General features: G+C 40.9%; 1 pseudogene; it reads right to left on the reverse strand.

Annotated features, from left to right (window-relative positions):
* Positions 1 to 4311: 4311 nt before the first annotated feature.
* Positions 4312 to 4408, reverse strand: LOC130036998 (uncharacterized; annotated as a pseudogene).
* Between the last annotated feature and the right edge of the window lie 15472 nt (positions 4409 to 19880).

A 19880-nucleotide genomic window follows, 5' to 3' on the forward strand; every position in this document is an offset into this window, starting at 1 on the left:
ACAGTGTTAATCCTCTCAATCCATGAGCATGGGATGTGATTCCATTTCCTCATATACTCTCTTATTTCGTGAAGTAGAGTTTTTAGGGTTTTTTTTTTGTATAGTTCCTTAAAATTTTATCATTTATCACTTAACTTCCCCTTAGTCGTCGATTTGCTCGAGCGGGCGCCAGTAACATCTCCATTTGTCCCTGTCGCGTGCTAGAGTAGCCCAATGGAATCTGTTCGAACCGGGAACATGAAGGGCCTCAAACCGATCTTTCATGATCTTGACGAAGAAGTCTGACCATCTGGAAGGTGGGCGGCCACGCGGTCTTTTGACATCCCATGGAATCCAGTCGGTAACAGCTCTAGTCCAGCGGTCGTCTCTAAATCTCATTACGTGACCAGCCCATCTGATTTTAGACTCCTTGGCATAAGAGACAGCGTCCCTGATTCTTGATCGGCAACGGATGTCAGAACTCCAGATTATCTCTCTCATTTGAGTAAAACCTGATATTCCAAGCATAGCTCTTTCAATTCTTCTTTGGGAGACCTGAATACTGTTCTCATCTTGTTTGCATAGGGCCCAGGTCTCTGAGGCATATGTTAATGCAGGAAGAACAGTGGAATCAAAGAGATGTGCCCAGAGCCGGAGGTTCTTCTTCCTCTTAGCTATTTCTTTGACGTTTTTGAAGGCGTTCCAAGCTGCTCTCTTCCTCCTGCACAGCTCGGGTGCCAGGTCATTTGTCTTGTTGACCTCTCGATCTAGGTACACATAGCTGTTGCATTCGGAGATAGTCCTTCAATTGAGAGTGAATGGGGCATCAGGAACAAGGCTGTTTCGCATAAACATTATTTTCCTAAGATTCAGCTGTAGTCCTACATTTCCACACTCACGGTCAAAGTTGGCCAGCATTTGTGCCGCTTGGCCGATGTTTGGTGTTATTAAAACAATGTCATCAGCAAAGTGGAGGTGGTGTAGTTGCCGACCATCTATCTTCATTCCCATTCCTTCCCATTCCAGTCGTCGCATGATGTTCTCGAAGGTGGCACTGAAGAGTTTCGGTGAAAGGGTATCACCCTGCCACACCCCTCTCTTGACATCAACGATCACTTCTTTGTAGAATGGTGAGATCCTGCTAGTGAATCTGTAATACAGCTCACGGAGGATTCTGATGTACTGGTCTTGAATGCCCTGATTGGCTAGGGCTTCAATGACCACTTCCGTCTCAACAGAATCAAAGGCCTTCTTTAAATCAATGAACGTTAAACAGCGGCATCTTGAACTCCAGAGAAACTTCAATGAGCTTGGTTATCATGTGGATATGGTCGATGGTGCTGAATCCTTTGCAGAACCCTGCTTGCTTGCATGGTTGTCCTTCATCTAGTGTTCTGCCAATCCTATTTAGGATGACTCCAGTGAACAACTTGTAGATGACAGACAATAGGCAGATCCGGCGATAGTTGCCAATGCCATGGATGTCTCCCTTCTTGAACAGTAGTACGGTCCTGCTGGTTTTCCTTTGGGACGGAAACTTACATTCAGACAGGTAGCGAGTGAAGAGCAGAGCCAGTGTATTGATAAGTACTGACTGCAGGTTCTTCAGGTGTTCAGGTCTGACCTTGTCTGGGCCGAGTGCTATTTGTTTCTTTACCAATGAAATGGCGTGTCAGATTTCGGAAGGGAGAACATTGGGAACAACATATCCATCCTGTGGAATTTGGTATGTAGGCAAGTGGACATGGCTATTGAAGAGATTTGAGTAGAAATCATGGTAATCTTCTCCACTGCCGTTCTGGAGGATGTGATGGATCCATCAGGACGTCGGAGGGCAGTCATCTTGGTCTTATAGTTGGCGAAGGACAGGCAGGCATTACGAATACTTTTCCTGGCTTCTGCCGCATCTACCAGTACTTCTGCTCTTCTCTCTTTTAGGTCTTCCTTGATCGCATCTCTGCACTGCTTTGCACGCTCACACGTTAGCTTGCGGTCAGCTGAGGCATGCGCCAAACCATGCTGGCGAATTAGCTCAAGAGTTTTCGAAGATAGGCAATTTTTTGTGGCTATCTCTCTCTTGGCATTCCTCGCACATTCATGGAGGTGCTGAACCAGTGGATTGTATTCCTCGTCAATGTTGTCAACAATGGCAGCTTCCCATGTTGCCGCAATAGTACCAAAGTATAGTTCCTTAACATTTTAGTTGATTCTAATATACTCGATTTTCTGAGGTATTATTGTGAATGGGATTGTTTTTCTCTATCTATTTTTTTTCTCTTTCATTTGAAATATATGGGAAAGCCATGGACTACCGGATATTGGTTTTGTAATATGCTACTTTACGAAACAAATCTATTGTTCCCAGGAGCTTTTTTGTAGATTCTTTGGGATTTTCCAAGTATAGTATCATGTCATCTCCAAATAGTAAAAGCTTGAGTTCTTCCTTTTTTATATGGATGCCCTTGATATCTTTTCTTTTTACCGAAATCCTATGGCAAGTACTTCAAGTACTATGTTGAATAGGTGTGGTGAGAGTGGGTAACTTGTTTTGTGCCTAATTGTATTCTGGGATTTTAGCTCATTGATTTCTGCTCCAAGCCTTTAGTTTTCTCCCCGTTGAGAATAATGCTTGCTGTGGGTTTGTGGTAGTTTGTTTTGACTAGATTGAAGAAAGTACTTTCAACTCCCATTTTGTTGAGAGTTTTTCATCATGTATGGGTGCTGGATCTCATCACATGCTTTATCTACATCTATCGATATGATGACATGACTTTTATCTTTATTTTATTGAGATGGTGTATTCTGTTGATTGACTAGAGAATGTTAAGCCATCCTTGCATCCCCAAGATAAACCTACTTGGTCATAGTGTGTGATCTTTTGTTGAGTTTCTGGATTCTCTTTGCTGGTATTTTCTTGAGAATCTGTGTATCTGTATTCATCAAGGAAATAGGTCTGTAATTTTCATTTTTTGTGGTGTCTCTGTCTGTTTTGAGTATTAGGGTGATCTTTGCCTCATAGAAACTATTTGGGAGCATTTCTGTTTCTTCAATTTCCTGGAAAATCTTGAAAAATGTTGGCAGCAATTCTTCTTTAAAGGATTGAAATATTTCACTATTGAATCCATATGGGCCACGGATTCTGTTTGGGGGGATATTTTGACCATCATTTCAATTTCCTTGGTAGTGATAGGTTCAAGTATTCCAAATCTTCTTGGTTCAGCCTTGGGAGGTAATTGGAATCCATTAATTTATCAATTTATTCAAGATTCTCTCATTTCCTGCTGCAAAGATTCTCAAAATAATCTCTGATGATCCTATGGATTTCTGTAGTTTCTATTAGGATACCCCCCTTTGCATTTCTGATTCGATTTATTAGAATTCTTTCTGTTTCTTTGAGAGGCTTCTAGAGGTTTATTGATCTTGTTTATTTTCTCAAATAACAAGCTTTTGCTTTTATTGGTCTTCTGGATTGTATTTTGGGATTCTAGCTCATTGATTTCTACTACAAATTTTATTATTTCCTTGCTCCAGCCTAGTTTGCACTCCTTTTGTTGGTCATTTTCCAAAATCTTGAGCTCTAATTTATTCATGTAGGCCCTTTCTTTCTTCCTGATGAATTCTGGCAGAGCTATAGTCTTTCCTCTTAACACTGCTTTTGCTGTGTCCCACAAGTTCTGCTAGCTCGCGTCCTCATTCTCATTTGTTTCTGGAAACTTTTTATTTCCTCTTTGATTTCTTCTCTAAGCCAATGGTTGTTCATTACTTCCCTTAAATACAATATTTCCTTGCTGAGATTTAGTCTGTATGATCTATTGAGAAGTGACAAAGTAGTGTTGAAATCTCCACCTAGTACTGTTTTGCTATCAATGTTTTTTTTTAAGTCTATTAGAAGTTGTTTTTAAGTATTTTGCTGGTCTGTCATTGAGCATCTACATTGAGGAGGGTGAGTTCTTTCTGATGTAAAGATCCCATGATCGTGAAGAATGACATTCACTGTCTCTTATAACCTTTAGCCTGAAGTCCACGTGGTCTGATACTAGTATGGCTACTCCAGCTTTGTGGAGGTGTTCTTTTCTTGAAGACTTGTTTTCCAGCCTTTTACTTTTAGCCCATGGTTGCTTTGATTGATCAGATATGTTTCTTGCAGGCATCAGAATGTTGGGTTCAGTTTTCTAATTCATCTTCCTATTCTGTGCCTCTGAATTGGCACATTTAGTCCATAGACATTGAGAGAGATTGTTGTTATGGGGATTTGTGCTATCTTTATGTAGAATTTTTGTACTTGTGGGGATTGCCTTAGCTTAAAGTAGCCGTGTTAGTTCTTCTTGCAACAAAAATATGGAGCTCTTTACAAGTTTGCATGTCGTCTCTGTGCAAGGACCATGATAATCTCTGTATCATTTCAATTTTAGTATATGTGTAACCAAACCTAGTAGGAGTTAATTTTTCTCTTCTGATTACTTTGAGTGTTGTCCTTACTTACCCTATGGCAGAGAGTGGTACCTAATCAAGGAAAGTATTTCAAAGCAGCTTGATAGATTTAGAACTTTAATGTCCCAGAAAGAAAAATATGGTTTTTACCATATTATCTTTTACCATAATCAAGGCATCAGTTTTACAAAATAATTCTTTTAGAAGATGTTATATGAGTCCTGTTTAATGCACTTCCCTGAAACCTTCATTAATACCATTAAACTAGAGCCTTTTGCTGTTCTCACCGCAGTCCCGCGTACATCTCCAGGAAAAGGTGGATGGTGTTGTCTGCACTTTGACCACCTTGAATGTAAGTAGGATTTTTCTCCTGAAGGAAGAGGTGAGGAGCATATTGATGATTTCATTCCACATTATTATAAGTTCAACTTGAACGGAAGTTGAGACTCATGAGGCTCCTGTAAAGGACAGAAAAAAGGGTCTCAGTGAAGTTTAATGGCCAACACAAATTAACATCACAGATGACTCAAAGCAGCCTGTGTTCTTCTTTGTGTATAGTGAGTTTCATACCTAATGATAGTGATTCTTAGCCAAGACACACGGGCAAAACAGACCTATAATTAAAAATCTAGTTCTCTGAGCAGAGTGGGGTTTCTTAGGTGATTGAACAAGTGTGCAGTAATTTATTACTAAGCACATACGTAGTTTGAATGATGTGTACTTTTTGATCTAAACTTAATTCCAAATATGTCTAAAATGACAGTCTCCTGACCCCGCACCTGGCTTTCTTCACCGGGGTCCCTTGGAGGGGGTGTGTTGAGTTTCCCTCACCGCGCCGAGCAGAGCCCTGGCACCTGAAGACCTCTGCAACCAGCCATAGGTACGCTTTAGACCACTCTCCCCAAGCTTGAAGGAGCCTCATGCATGAACGAATCTGACAGAGGAACCCAGGTGTGCGCAACCGGGGGATGAGATCTCCAAGGCTGCTCAGATCAAGACTGGGCCCCCTCCAACCAGATCCCCCATCTCCTAGTAGCTAAGTGTTACAACCACAAACTGCCCCTGGAGCCATGTAATCCCATCAATGGCCAAGATACAGAGACTGGATTTTGTTGATAAGACAACAACAATTATTGTCCAGTTCTCACTCTGAGAGAACCTGGTAGGCATCTGCGAGTATCTTGCCCTTGCGTTTACCAGTCATTTACACTTCTTTCAATACAGATTATATGATCATGGTTTATGCTTATTTTTACTATTGAAGTTTAATAGCTAAATCCTGATTTTTTAACAGCACTAATTTATTAAAAACATTCATCCTTGGCCTATCATATTAATTGCCAGTATTTGTTGGTTTTGCTTGTTTTTTGATTACTTAAATTGGTTTTGATCCTTTTCTTTCAGGTTGAAAAATTTTGACACAAATGAGTATATGTTTTTCTTTATCTTCTACAGTTTTAAACTGAGAACAACTGTTTGTTTTGTACAAATAAGATACCTGTCCATTTACTATTTCTTCTCATTTTATTTACATTTTAACACATCTCGATTCATCTACAAATTATCCTAGTAAGTGTTCTCATATTGAAAGAAACCACCAATTTTTTCAATCATAGCACTGTAGCACTGTCCTCCCGCGGTTCATCCATTTGCTCGAGCGGGAACCAGTAACATCTTACAACAAATTGTGACACTTGTTGTCACTGGCTTTAGCCTATCGAATACGTCATGGGTATCTTGCCAGGCTCTTGATATGTGGACGAGATATTCTGGGTAGCTTGCCGGGCAGAGGAATCGGAATCAGGATTGGCCTCCTGCAAGGCAAATGCCCAACCCGCTGTGCTGTAAACGTTATCTAAAATATACTAGTAATACCAAATGTTGTTTTTTTAACAGTGCAATATAAACGATTATTTCATAATTTTCTTGATGTGTTAATGAAATAGCTAAGCTCTTGAGTATCATGGGAGTATTTTTCTAACACAAGAGTCTGACGAAGGTGAAACTGTTATAACCGTCTTGTAGGATTCCATCTCCCTAGCCTGCTTCATTCTACCCCGGTCTCTATCCAATCCGGTCTTCTTCTTGGGATTCTGACCTCCTGATTGGTAGCCTCTACCTTTCAACTGCCTACTTTATGACATCATTCTCCCACCAAACCAACCACCAACTGGTAGAATCTTGGGGGTCCCATGTAGTTGTTTGTAAACAAATTTGAATCATCACGGTAAGTGACGAGTGACCAATGACCAATCACCAGTGAGCAGTCGTCTTTACTGAACACTTGCGGTCTTAAGCCGCTTCAGTGTTCAGACGTACTCTCGTACCGTCTCCTCTTCTCGTCTACCTTTCATCGGTATTTCCTCTTCTCTGACCATGTCAGGTAAGGAATAATACTTTTCAAAGCTTTTCCTTAGATTTATCATCCCTAAACTTAGCAGTCAAGTAAAAACAGCACGTAGTAATGAAAGAAAGTATTCAAGTAGAATTTTATAAGCCTCATTTTAGCTTGACTTTGACATTTGCTGTGTGATTTTAGACATTGGCTTACTTTCTCTCACATACAAAGTGTTTTTCCTCATTGATTACATTCTATTTTAGACATACTTAGGAGCTCAAATACACAAACACACATACACACACACGCATATATATATATATGGGTCGATTCTCTGTGTTTCTTTTTCCTTTTAATAGTGAATTTTACATGATATTCACTGAAAACAAGTAAATCAGAGAAAGTATTTTTACAGAAACAGAAAATATAGATGCTGTGAAAAACTGTTAATATATACTAGCATGTGTTCTCTGTAATGGTCTCTCCACTTGTATTTATACATCAGTATTTTGAATATAGTGATATTACAAAGTAATAATCATTGATCTTTGAGTTTTCTATTTAAACCAGGTAATAAGAAAATATGGGGCATGGGGAAGGTGTGGAGTGCTGAGCGTTAGGGAGGCAAGCCCTCTAAGGTAAGCAAGTTTGGGATCACTTTCATAAAACATTGACCAATCGACACCAAGACAATATGAGGGAGAAAAAATAGGAAAGAAAGAAAGAAAAAAGGATAGAAAGAAAGAAAGAAAGAAAGAAAGAAAGAAAGAAAGAAAGAAAGAAGAATAGGGACTTCGATTATCAAGGAAGGGGAAAACCTTTGGACATAAATTTGAAGAGAACCAAAGACTTAACATCAAAAAAGAAAGAATATATATGAAATATGCTGAGAATAATCCACTGAGAGCAAGTCAAAGAATTTTACTTCAAAAAATGTCAGGACTAGAAAATATACTATGCCTTCAATAGGTTACCAGTAGGAAAAGCTCTTTATCAGAAAGCCATCCTTGCTGGATATTTTCCTTATTATTTCTTAGAACACAGTACTTGGTACTTGACAATTTGGAGTATAAACACGCTTAATAAATGATGCTCCCCATAAATAGCTAATAGTGCTTATCTAGGGCGGTGGAAGACACAGAATCTTCAATGTTTTTTATTATGTTCTGGTTTTTAAGTTCATGTATGCGTTGCCTGTTAAAATAAAAAAAATGGTATATTCTAACTTGAATCAGGAGATTTGATTCATCTGTGTGGTCAGTAGATTCCAGGTTAAAGCTGCTTGTCATCTTTACAAATATTATTTCATGTGATTTTTTCTTCCTAACATGAGAGTAGTTTGATAATAGTCAACTTTTGTTTTTAGATCCTAAGAGGAAAGAGAAAAGTCAAGTCTCACATGACAAATTACACATTTTTGTCATATTTCTGAATTCTGAGTTTTCCTACATAAAGATATTTTATGGGATTTTGGTCCGCATTTATTAAACATTGAGAAGAAAGTTTTCCTGTTTGATAAAGATAATTCTAATCTAGGCATTGGAAGTAAATTTGCAATATTTTGTCATCACTTTTTAAATGGTCTTTTCTGTTTCTTCTGTGATCAAGTTAAATCCTCTGCTATGTTTAACACATGTTGTTTGCTGGTTAATATTCAAAGGTACTGATGAGTATAATTTTTTGTAATTTCGAAGTTTCTTTCTGTATTTTACTCATTTAAAACATTTCTTGTCTGGGAGAAGGGAGGGAGGAGAGCGAGGATCCCCAGCGACCCCAAACCCCAGCGCGCGTCCAGATCCGGAGCAGCGCACCCGGCAGCACACCGGCCCCTCCCATCCAGGTGGGTTGGAGGACCGGAGCGGAGCCCCGCCCCTGAACCCAGACGCACGGCCCGCGGAGCGAGCCCAGCCGGAGAAGGGAGGGAGGAGAGCGAGGATCCCCAGCGACCCCAAGCCCCAGCGCGCGTCCTGATCTGGAGCAGCGCGTCCGGCAGCACACCGGCCCCTCCCATCCAGGTATATCACTCACTTCAATCAACTTGGACCTGCATCCTTTCATCCTTTTCATCAACTTGTTACCTAATAACAAACAAAATTTCTCACCTCTTCTACTACAATTCAACAAAATCCCACTCGCCTACTCCATTTCCAACAAAAGTTCAGTTCGAAAACAGCTATACAAGTTCAGTAGTAAATAGTAACGCCTCCAAAAGTTTCACTCAATGTCAGTTATAAAACAAAGAATAACGCTTGATTGAGAAGAAGGTCAGACTCAGAAAGGTAAAGAGGCGCATCTAGCAGCAACAAAGCTGGACGGCTCCTGGCAGCCTCTCCTCACTCAACTAGAACAGTAGCAGCGAGTGTCACGGACCAAACCACACTGGTCACAATGGTAAAGCAACGCAAAAGCCCACCAAACTTTCTTATTCACGAGGCTAGCCCAGACGACACCAACAGTACTATACCGATAGACAACCTCTCTGACAAGGAATTCAGAATGGAGCTACTCAGGATGCTTAGGGAACTAAAAGAAACAATGGAAACCAATGCCAATAAAAGACAAGAGGATTTGAAGGCAGAAATGAGGAAAATGCAATCGGAAATGTCGGACCTGAAAAACCTGGTAACCGAATTGAAAACCTCAGTGGAAGGCCTCAGCAGCAGAGTAACAGCGGCTGAGAACAGAATCAGTGAGCTCGAAGATCAAGTTCAGAGTCTTGTCAGAAAAGAGCAGAAAATGGAAAAGAGACTCACAGTTCGAGAACAGATGGCAAGAGAAGATCGTGATGAAGCCAAGAGGGGTAACATAAGAATTATTGGAGTCCCAGAGGGACGGGAAGAAAACCTTGATGAAGAAGAAACTGTCAAAGAAATCATTGCTACAGCGTTTCCAGAGCTGAAGAAAACTTCTGACCACATCCAGGAGGCCCGAAGGGTACCGGCTAGAAGAAATCCGAATAAGAATACCCCAAGACACATCCTGATCAAAATGACCAAAACTTTAGACAGAGACAAAATTCTGAAAGCAGCAAGATCGAAGAAAGAAATCTCTTACAAAGGAGCATCCTTAAAACTCACTGTTGATTTTTCTGATGAAACCCTCAGGGCCCGAAAACAGTGGTGGGACATAGTGAAAAAACTCAATGAAATAAATGCCTCCCCAAAAATACTTTACCCAGCGAGACTCTCATTCATAATAGAAGGAACAACACACAGTTTCACGGACAAACAACAGCTCAGGAACTTCATAGACTCAAATCCATGGTTACAAGTACAACTAAATGGGCTACTTTAAGGCAAGACAGACCTCTCAAATACACCAAATTTCAACAGAACAATGGGACAAAATCCCATAACAATAATCTCTCTCAATGTCAATGGGCTAAACGCACCAATTAAAAGACATAGAGTGGCAGGATGGATTAGAAAATTGAGCCCAACATTCTGCTGCCTGCAAGAAACACATCTCAATAGTCAAAGCAAACACAGACTCAGAGTCAAAGGCTGGAAAACAATCCTACAGGCAAACAGCTCCCAGAAAAAAGCTGGGGTAGATATCCTAATATCAGACCACATCGATTTCAGAGTGAAGAAGGTCATAAGAGACAGTGAAGGCCATTTCCTATTGACCAAAGGATCTGTACAACAGGAAGAATTTACAATAATAAATGTATATGCACCTAATGAGAGACCAGCAAAGTACTTAAAACAATTACTCATAGATTTGGAAAAAGACATCGATAGCAACACAATACTAGTGGGAGACCTCAACACCGCTTTGTCACCTCTTGATAGATCAACCAGACTCAAGCTTAGCAAGGACATACTTCATCTGAGGGAAACAATGGAAGAAAGGGGCTTAGTAGATATATACAGGACACTTCATCCACAAAAAGCTCAATACACATTCTTCTCAAGCGTACATAGAACGTTCTCCAAGATAGACCACATGCTGAGCCACAAAACATGCCTCCATAAAATTAAGAAGATAGAGATTATATCAACAATCTTCTCAGACCATAATGCGCTGAAATTAGAAGTAAATCACACACAAAAACAGAAAAGTAAATTAAACACATGGAAATTAAACAGTGCGCTATTAAACAACGAGTGGCTTAGACAGGAAATTAAAGAGGAAATCAAAAGAGTCCTAGAAACGAATGAAAATGAGGACACGAGTTACCAAAACCTATGGGACACAGCAAAAGCAGTCTTAAGAGGAAAGTTCATAGCTCTACAAGCATTACTCAGGAAGGAGGAGCGAGCCCACATAAATAAACTAACCTCACAGCTTAAGAACTTGGAGAAGGACCAACAAAAGGAGCACAACCCGAACAGGAGGAAGGAAATAATAAAACTCAGAGCAGAGATTAACGAGATGGAAACCCAGAAAACAATCCGAAAGATCAATGAAACCAAGAGCTGGTTCTTTGAGAAAATTAACAAAATCGATAAGCCCCTAGCAAAACTCACAAAGAAAGGGAGAGAGAAAACCCTAATAAACCGAATCAGAAATGAAAAGGGGGTCATTACAACAGAAACTACAGAAATTCAAAGGATCCTCAGGGAGTACTTTGAAAAGCTTTATGCCACAGAACATCAAAACCTCGAGGAAATGGATAAATTCCTAGACTCCTACAGACTCCCAAGGCTGAACCAAGAAGACCTGGAATACCTGAACAGACCTATCACCATCAAGGAAATTGAAATGGTAATAAAAAGTCTCCCCAAGCACAAAAGCCCTGGCCCGGATGGATTCACCAGTGAATTCTTCCAAATCTTTAAAGAAGACTTACTCCCAATCCTCTTTAAGATTTTCCATGAAATTGAAATATCAAACACACTCCCGAACAGTTTCTATGAAGCAAATATCACACTGATACCAAAAGCAGACAGAGATAACACAAAGAAAGAGAACTACAGGCCGATATCCCTGATGAACACAGATGCAAAGATCCTCAACAAACTACTAGCAAATAGAATCCAACTACTCATCAAAAAGATCATACACCATGACCAAGTAGGATTCATCCCAGGGATGCAAGGATGGTTCAACATTCGGAAATCAATCAACATAATCCATCATATCAACAAAAGAAAAGATAAAAAGCATATGATCATATCAATAGATGCAGAGAAAGCATTTGACAAGATCCAGCACCCCTTTATGATGAAAACCCTAGCCAAAATGGTCATAGAGGGGACTTTCCTCAACATAGTTAAAGCCATCTACCACAAGCCTACAGTAAGCATCATCCTCAATGGGGAAAAACTGAGAGCCTTCCCTCTAAGATCAGGGACGAGACAAGGATGCCCACTCTCTCCACTGCTGTTCAATATAGTACTGGAAGTACTTGCAATAGCAATTAGGCAAGAAAAAGACATTAAGGGCATTCAGGTAGGAAAGGAAGAAATAAAGCTCTCACTATTCGCAGATGATATGATACTATACCTAGAGAACCCAATATCCTCCCCCCAAAAACTCCTAGAAACAATAGACTTGTATAGTAAAGTTGCAGGTTATAAAATCAATACCCAAAAGTCCATGGCTTTCCTATATGCAAACAGTGAGAGAGAGGAAAGCTACATGAAAAAATCAATCCCGTTCACAATTGTGCCCCAGAAAATCAAGTACCTAGGAAACAGCCTAACAATGGAAGTAAAGGACCTGGACAAAGAAAACTACAAAACGCTACTTCAGGAAATAAAAGAGGACCTGAGGAAATGGAAAGACATCCCCTGCTCATGGGTCGGAAGACTGAACATTGTCAAAATGGCAATACTACCGAAAGCACTGTACAAATTCAATGCAATCCCTATAAGGATACCCATGACGTTCTTCAAAGAAATGGAGAAAACACTCCTGAAATTTATATGGAACAATAAACCCCCACGACTAGCTAAAGCAATTCTGGGGAAAAAGAAAATGGGAGGAATCAACCTCCCGAACTTCAAACATAACTACAAAGCGGTAATAATCAAAACAGCATGGTACTGGAACAAAGGCAGAACTGCAGACCAATGGAACAGAGTTGAATACACTGACATCACCCCCCAATCATATGATCATCTAATCTTTGATAAAGGTGCAAGAAATGTGAAGTGGAGTAAGGAAAGCCACCTTAACAAATTGTGCTGGCATCACTGGACGGCTACATGCAAAAAAATGGGCTCAGAACTCTGCCTAACACCATGTACAAAGGTAAGATCAAAATGGATTAAAGACCTCAACATCAGACCAGAAACCATAAGATACATTGAAGACAAAGTTGGCAAAACCCTCCATGACATTGAGGCTAATGGTATGTTCAAAGATGACACGCCACTGGCTGAGCAAGTGAAAACAGAGATAGATAAATGGGACTATCTTAAACTAAGAAGCTTCTGCACCTCCAAAGAAACAGTGACCAAAATACAAAGACAGCCTACAGAATGGGAAAGAATATTCGCCGAATACACATCTGACAAGGAATTGATATCAAGGATATACAAAATACTGGTTGAACTCCACAAGAAGAAAACATCCAACCCCATCAAAAAATGGGGCAATGAAATGAACAGAAACTTTCTCAAAGAAGAAATCCGAATGGCAAAAAAGCACATGAGAAAATGCTCTACATCATTAATCATCAGGGAGATGCAGATCAAAACCACAATGAGATACCATCTCACACCTCAGAGACTGGCCCACATTCAAAAGAACAAAAGCAACCGTTGCTGGCGCGGATGTGGCGAGAAAGGGATACTCCTTCACTGTTGGTGGGAATGTCCACTGGTTCAGCCCTTCTGGAAAACAGTATGGACGTTCCTCAAAAAATTAGAAATTGAGCTCCCATTTGACCCAGCGATACCACTCCTGGGAATATATCCCAGAGAGGCAAAAACGTGTAGCCGAAGTGACATCTGCACTTGTTTGTTCATTGCAGCACTCTTTACAGTAGCCAGAAACTGGAAGAGACCAGAGTGCCCAAGAACAGATGACTGGTTAAAGAAACTTTGGTACATCTACACAATGGAGTACTATGTGGCTCTTAGAAAAGATGAAGTCATGAACTTTACATACAAGTGGTACAATATGGAAAGTATCATGCTAAGCGAAATGAGTCAGAAAGAGAGGGATAGACATAGAAAGATAGCATTTATCTGGGGGATATAAAATAATAAAATATGAGATTAATACCCGAGAATAGCTGAGAGCAACACCAGGAGAATTACTCCATAACTTAGAGGCCAGCTGGGTATTCTAGGGGAAAGGACAATTCATATAGAAAGGGGAACACCAAGTGGAGGGTGTTTGGAGGATCCTCCCAGGAGCGGAGATGCAGGTTGAAAGTAGACTGGACTGAACATGTTCGCCACTCAATGCCTCTTTGGCTGATCACAGCGCCCAGGAGGAGAGAGAGAACAGGGGGCAATGCCCTGCCACAGTGGCAGGGGGGGATGGGGGGATGGGAGGATGGGGGCATGGGAGGATGGGGGGGAGGGATATTATCCTGGTGGTGGAAAATGGGCACTGGTGGAGGGATGGGTATTTGATCGTGGTATGACCGACATCCAAGCACAAAAATTTGTAAATCTACAACTGTACCTCATGTCGTTTCACTAATAAAAAAGAAAAAAAATTCTTGTCTATGAAATACAATCACGTTTATTCCTATTTTCTTTTTGTTATGTAGTTACTGATAAATCCTTTCTCTTTAATGGACTGGTAAAGTGTCACTCAAAAATCACCTTCTATTCCATTGTTTGGCTAGCAGTTTTTACTAAAATAAAATAGAGTCTTCATATTGTATATGTGGAACAATTTAGTAATAACCTTATTGTCCTTTTTTATTTGGTTTTGTTTGGGATGCCATCCACTGTTATTCAAGGCTTACTCTTGGGTCTGTTCTCCATAACATACTGTACTATGCTGCTTGCTACAGAGACCAGATTTCATTAATATCTACATAATTCTTTTTCAGTTCTGTGATACATATTTTTCATGATGTTTTCTTTACACTTCCTCCTATGTAAATCACATGAAATAGAAAAATTATATTCGTGTATGCATTATTATTCTTAGAGTTATGAATAACTACATTGTTGATAAACAACTTAAGACACAGAATTTAAATAAAATTTTCCTTCCAAAAATATTTCTTGGGAAAAACTCAAGTAGTGATTTTTGAAGTGGATCAAAAATCAGGGTAACCTTCAATGCATCAACAAGATTAAGTTGTATGTGAAACATAAGTAACAGGTACTCACCTGATCTTGGGGAAGTTCCCATAATATCTCCAGCCCAAAGTAAACTGGCGCTGACGCCAACTCCAACTCAGGAACAAAAAGTTAAGAATTTTGATCAGATGAAAACTGGACTTTCAAAACCTCTGGAGACCTACCAGATCCCAGTAGACCTAGATCATGCAAAGATCCGCAGGTAATGAACACCACTGACACCATCACTCTGAAGCAGGTGCGAGAAAATTCAAGTGGCACTAAACGGACCTCCCATGCAAAATGGAAGAACAAAAAGGAGGCTTCTGAACCTCTTGAGGGATAAACCAAGGCCAAAATCCAGCCAAAAGTCTGAGAATGCTTGCTAAGGGGAGCAGGGATTGTTTGTAATGCTGCAGTCAGTGAGAGGTGTCCTGTGACCACAGCCAAATCTAACAGCAAATCTCACAAAGCTGCCTCCAGCAGGATCAGCAAGACAAAGAGCCATGGGCAGGAGAAGATAAAAAACACCAGAGAAAACTCTAAGAAAGCTAATGAGTGTAAGCAGCTAGGGAACAAGTTCAAGGCAGAAGAAAAGTTCACCATTGGCAAGATGAAATGCAAGGAAACTCAACCTGAGCTTTGCCAAGAGGCAGTTAAAAAACCCCGCTGCTACCTAGGCATACACATGCTGGATTCTGTCCAATTGTTTCATGCTCTGGGGAAGAGTGATCCAAAACTTGGAATCTCTTCCTCCCAGGTCCTGAGTAGCCCAAAGATGTCAAGCCATCCTCAGCTGTCAAGCCATGGCTAGGTTCTACACGGGATGGAAAAGGCCTTGAGAAAACTCAGGTCAAAGCACAGAAACCAAGTAGCAGTGCTGAAAAACGCTCATCCCCATCCCAGTCTGAGCTGCCACCTCCTGGGAAGGTGAAATTGGTACCTTTGCCGTTTCTTACCATGGAGAATCCACAAGCTGGACCTGTTCCTCGGAGACGAAAATCTGAAGCCACACATCTTCCTGCTGCAGCTTACCCTGCCAAGCCTGGCTGTACCAATGCAGCTCAGCCAAATGCTGCCAATTTTTCCCCGTCAACCACTGCATTTTTGCCTGGTCCTTCCAATCCTGCTAAGTCCATTTCAACCAACCTATCTCGACCAGGTTTGCAGAACCCTAGTAGCCGGCCTATTCATCAGCCTGCAGCTTCTAGACCTGCTCCCTACAAGGCAGCAGCTGGCACTTCTCTACAGCGGGAGCCTCTTTCTGTCTCTGTGAACAAGCGGCAGTAGCCACCCAAACGTCAGAGTCAGTTTCTCCTCCAAGACTTCCGTTTCCAACCGATTCCATGGAGAAAGCCCAATGTTCCCGAGCCAGACATGTCAAAGCCCATCACCAAAGAGCATAGACCAGAGCGTGAGGCTATGAAAAGGAAGGCTCAGCATGAGCGTGAGAACACTGCCAAACTCACCTCTTTGGGGGAAAGTGTAGTACTTTATTGAGAGGGAAAAGAGATGGACATCTCTCTCTATTATGGCTACGTAATGGGAGTAGCTGGAATGGTAGGTTCCATTTGAGGTACCAGATGGTTTTCCTAGGAAAACACTGACATGCCATACACCTTTTATTTATTTTATTATTTTTTTTTCAAATTAAAGAGATGCATCGAACTCGGGTCGGCCATGTTGGCTGTGTGCAAGGCAAATGCCCTACCGCTGTGCTATCACTCCAGAGATGCATCATAGTTAATTGATTGTTAATAAATGTTCTGAATTTTGAGTTGTGTCAACTATGCTTGATTTTGGGAGTGGCTGGGTGTTGAAGGAGGAGATGGGAAAGAATGGGAAGCTAGAGAGAGGAAAAAGGGGGAATAGACAAGACTCTAAGAAATACAAACATGGTCCAGGGTTATAAAGCCCTTAAGAGGAGAAATTGCATGGGCCTGATGAAGAGTGGGGTAGGGTCAGAGGAAGAGTAAGCTGACAGTGCATTTGTTCTGCAAAGCAGAAGGACACAGTTCAATTCTTGCAATCTTTTATGGTCCCCAGAGACCCACGAGATGTGAAACTTGAACACAGAGCCAAGAGTAAGACTAGAGCACAGTCAAGTATGCCCATCACTGGTGTCCTCGAAAAAAATGGGAGAAATGGCACGGTTTGCGGTTTTCAGTTAAAATAATAAATTTGCAATAGGCTGAGGAAGGCAGATGAGTCTAAGATGATGAGAAGAAAAGTAAAGATTCTTCCATGGAGGCTGTGTTTACACCTCATGGCCTCCTTTGGAAAGGAAGCAAATTTGAGACACATCACTAAAAGGTTTTCTGTGGTCTATCCATAAATGATGGTTGGGGAATGCGAACACATACACTGTGGAATAAACCTACCAGATGAGTGATCAAAGCCCTCAGAGTCATTCAAGGATGACTCTTAACAAGGAAAAAGCCCAGAGAACAGTTGACGCATGAAGCCTGAAGATCAGCTCCTGGTAGATGCTAAGATAAGACACCATGTCCTCGAGCCCTCTTTTCAGCACCCCTAGCTGCACAATTTCAATTATTCCCAACAATATTCAGAGTTGCTATCGTGGTGACACTTTATCGTGGTGAGTTTCAACAATGTGGTACATTGCCTATGTAAGTCTTTGGATTTGTAAACTCCCCAAGTTAGCCAAGCCAGCTTTCAGGAAATTTCTGGTGGCGGGAGCTCAAATTATATTAGCTTGAGGGGCTGGTCTTTGGTCTTCCATGGTCCCTGTTGCCTGTAGCTTTCTCTAAACATCGCTTTTAACTGCAGTTCACACAAGAACCAACTTTATAAATGGCATTGTGGCTGCATTGCAGTAGGTACCATACTAAGACATGCGTTCTAGGTCACCACTCCCAAAGCAGTTATTACGAATTGACCTTGAGTCTGGAAGTTTGTGGTGGAAAGAGATGGTCCTAGGAGAGTTAATGGGGTGATGGATGGTTGGAAAGGAAACCGGGAAGGGTAGGGAAGTGGAAATCTGGTGATCATCATGGGATAGTTGGTGGATGTTTTTCAAATACATTAAAATATTTTTTGAAAATGAGATTCAAGACAAACATACGAAAATAAGATAGGTTCCAATGTACAGTTTACATATAAGACCCAGAAAGCTTAAAGGGCTGGCATTCCTTCTGGAGCTTTCAATCATACCGTTTACTAAATATGTTATTTTCACATCAATTACCTGTGGAGAGGAATAGTTAGAAAGAGAATGCCACCGGAATAGCAAACTGGATGACCACCTTCATTAAAAGCCAGGTGGAAGGTGTTCACATGGATCCCAAGTGCAAATATATGTTAACAGGAACATATATTTAACTAACTCTGCTTGGTACCAGTAATAACTTTGTTGAAAATGGGGGGAAATGAAAGCAGTTTCTGACTGACATGAGACTAACCAGTTAATAGATTTTCTCAGGAAAGGGTAGTTGACTGGCTGGGAACAGAAAAACATGAAAAGTGTTTTGCTACCTTTAATGTATGGCTGGAGGTAATTGATCCCAGAAATCTCTTAAAACTAACAAGCTTCAACTCTCTTGAAGGAATTTTGTATTCTTTTTTTTCCCCTTTATTTTATATTATTTTTTTTAAAGTTGTAGATTTACAATTTTTTGTGCTTTGGTTTCAATTATACAATGATCAGATACCCATCCCTCCACCAGTGTCCATTTTCCACCACCATGGATAAAATCCCTCCCACCCCCATCCCCCCATCCCCCCTGTCTCTGTGGCAGGGCAATCCCCTGTGTTCTCTCTCTCCTTTTGGGTGTTGTGGTCTGCAAGAGAGGCATTGAGTGGCAAACATGTTCAGTCCATAGTCTACTTTCGACATCCATCTCCCCTCCTGGGAGGATCCTCCAAACATCCTTTATTTGGTGCTCCCTTCTCTATCTGAGCTGCCCTTTCCTCTAGGATACCCGGTTGGCCTCTAAGTTATGGAGTAATCCTCTTGGTGCTGATCTCAGCTATTCTTGGGTATTAATCTCATACTTTGTTACTTTATATCCCCCAGATGAATGCAATCTATGTCTATCCCTCTCTTTCTGACTCATTTCGCTTAGCATGATACTTTCCATATTGTACCACTTATATGTAAATTTCATGACTTCATCTTTTCTAAGAGCTACATAGTACTCCATTGTGTAGATGGACCATATTTTCTTTAACCAGTCATCTGTTCTTGGGCATTCAGGTTTCTTCCAGTTTCTGGCTATTGTAAAGAGTGCTGCAATGAACAAACAAGTGCAGATGTCACTTCGACTATACATTTTTGCCTCTCTGGGATATATTCCCAGGAGTGGTATTGCTGGGTCAAAAGGGAGCTCAATTTCTAATTTTATGAGAATCGTCCATACTGTTTTCCAGAAGGGCTGAACCAGTGGACATTCCCACCAACAGTGAAGGAGTGTCCCTTTCTTGCCACAACCACGCCAGCATCGGTTGCTTTTGTTGTTTTGAATGTGGGCCAGTCTCTGAGGTGTGAGATGGTATCTCATTGTGGTTTTGATCTGCATCTCCCTGATGATTAATGATGTAGAGCATTTTCTCATGTGCTTTTTTGCCATTCGGATTTCTTCTTTGAGAAAGTTTCTGTTCATTTCATTGCCCCATTTTTGGATGGGGTTGGATGTTTTCTTCTTGTGGAGTTTAACCAGTATTTTGTATATCCTGGATATCAACCCCTTGTCAGATGTGTATTCGGTGAATATCCTTTCCCATTCTGTAGACTGTCTTTGTATTTTGGTCACTGTTTCTTTGGAGGTGCAGAAGCTTCTTAGTTTAAGATAGTCCCATTCATCTATCTCTGTTTTCACTTGCTCTTCCAGTGGCGTGGGATCTTTGAAGATACCATTAGCTTCAATGTCATGGAGGGTTTTGCCAACTTTGTCTTCAATGTACCTTATGGTTTC

This window comes from Sorex fumeus, unplaced genomic scaffold, assembly GCF_029834395.1.
Source record: "Sorex fumeus unplaced genomic scaffold, SorFum_2.1 ptg000070l, whole genome shotgun sequence".
Lineage (NCBI taxonomy): Eukaryota > Metazoa > Chordata > Mammalia > Eulipotyphla > Soricidae > Sorex > Sorex fumeus.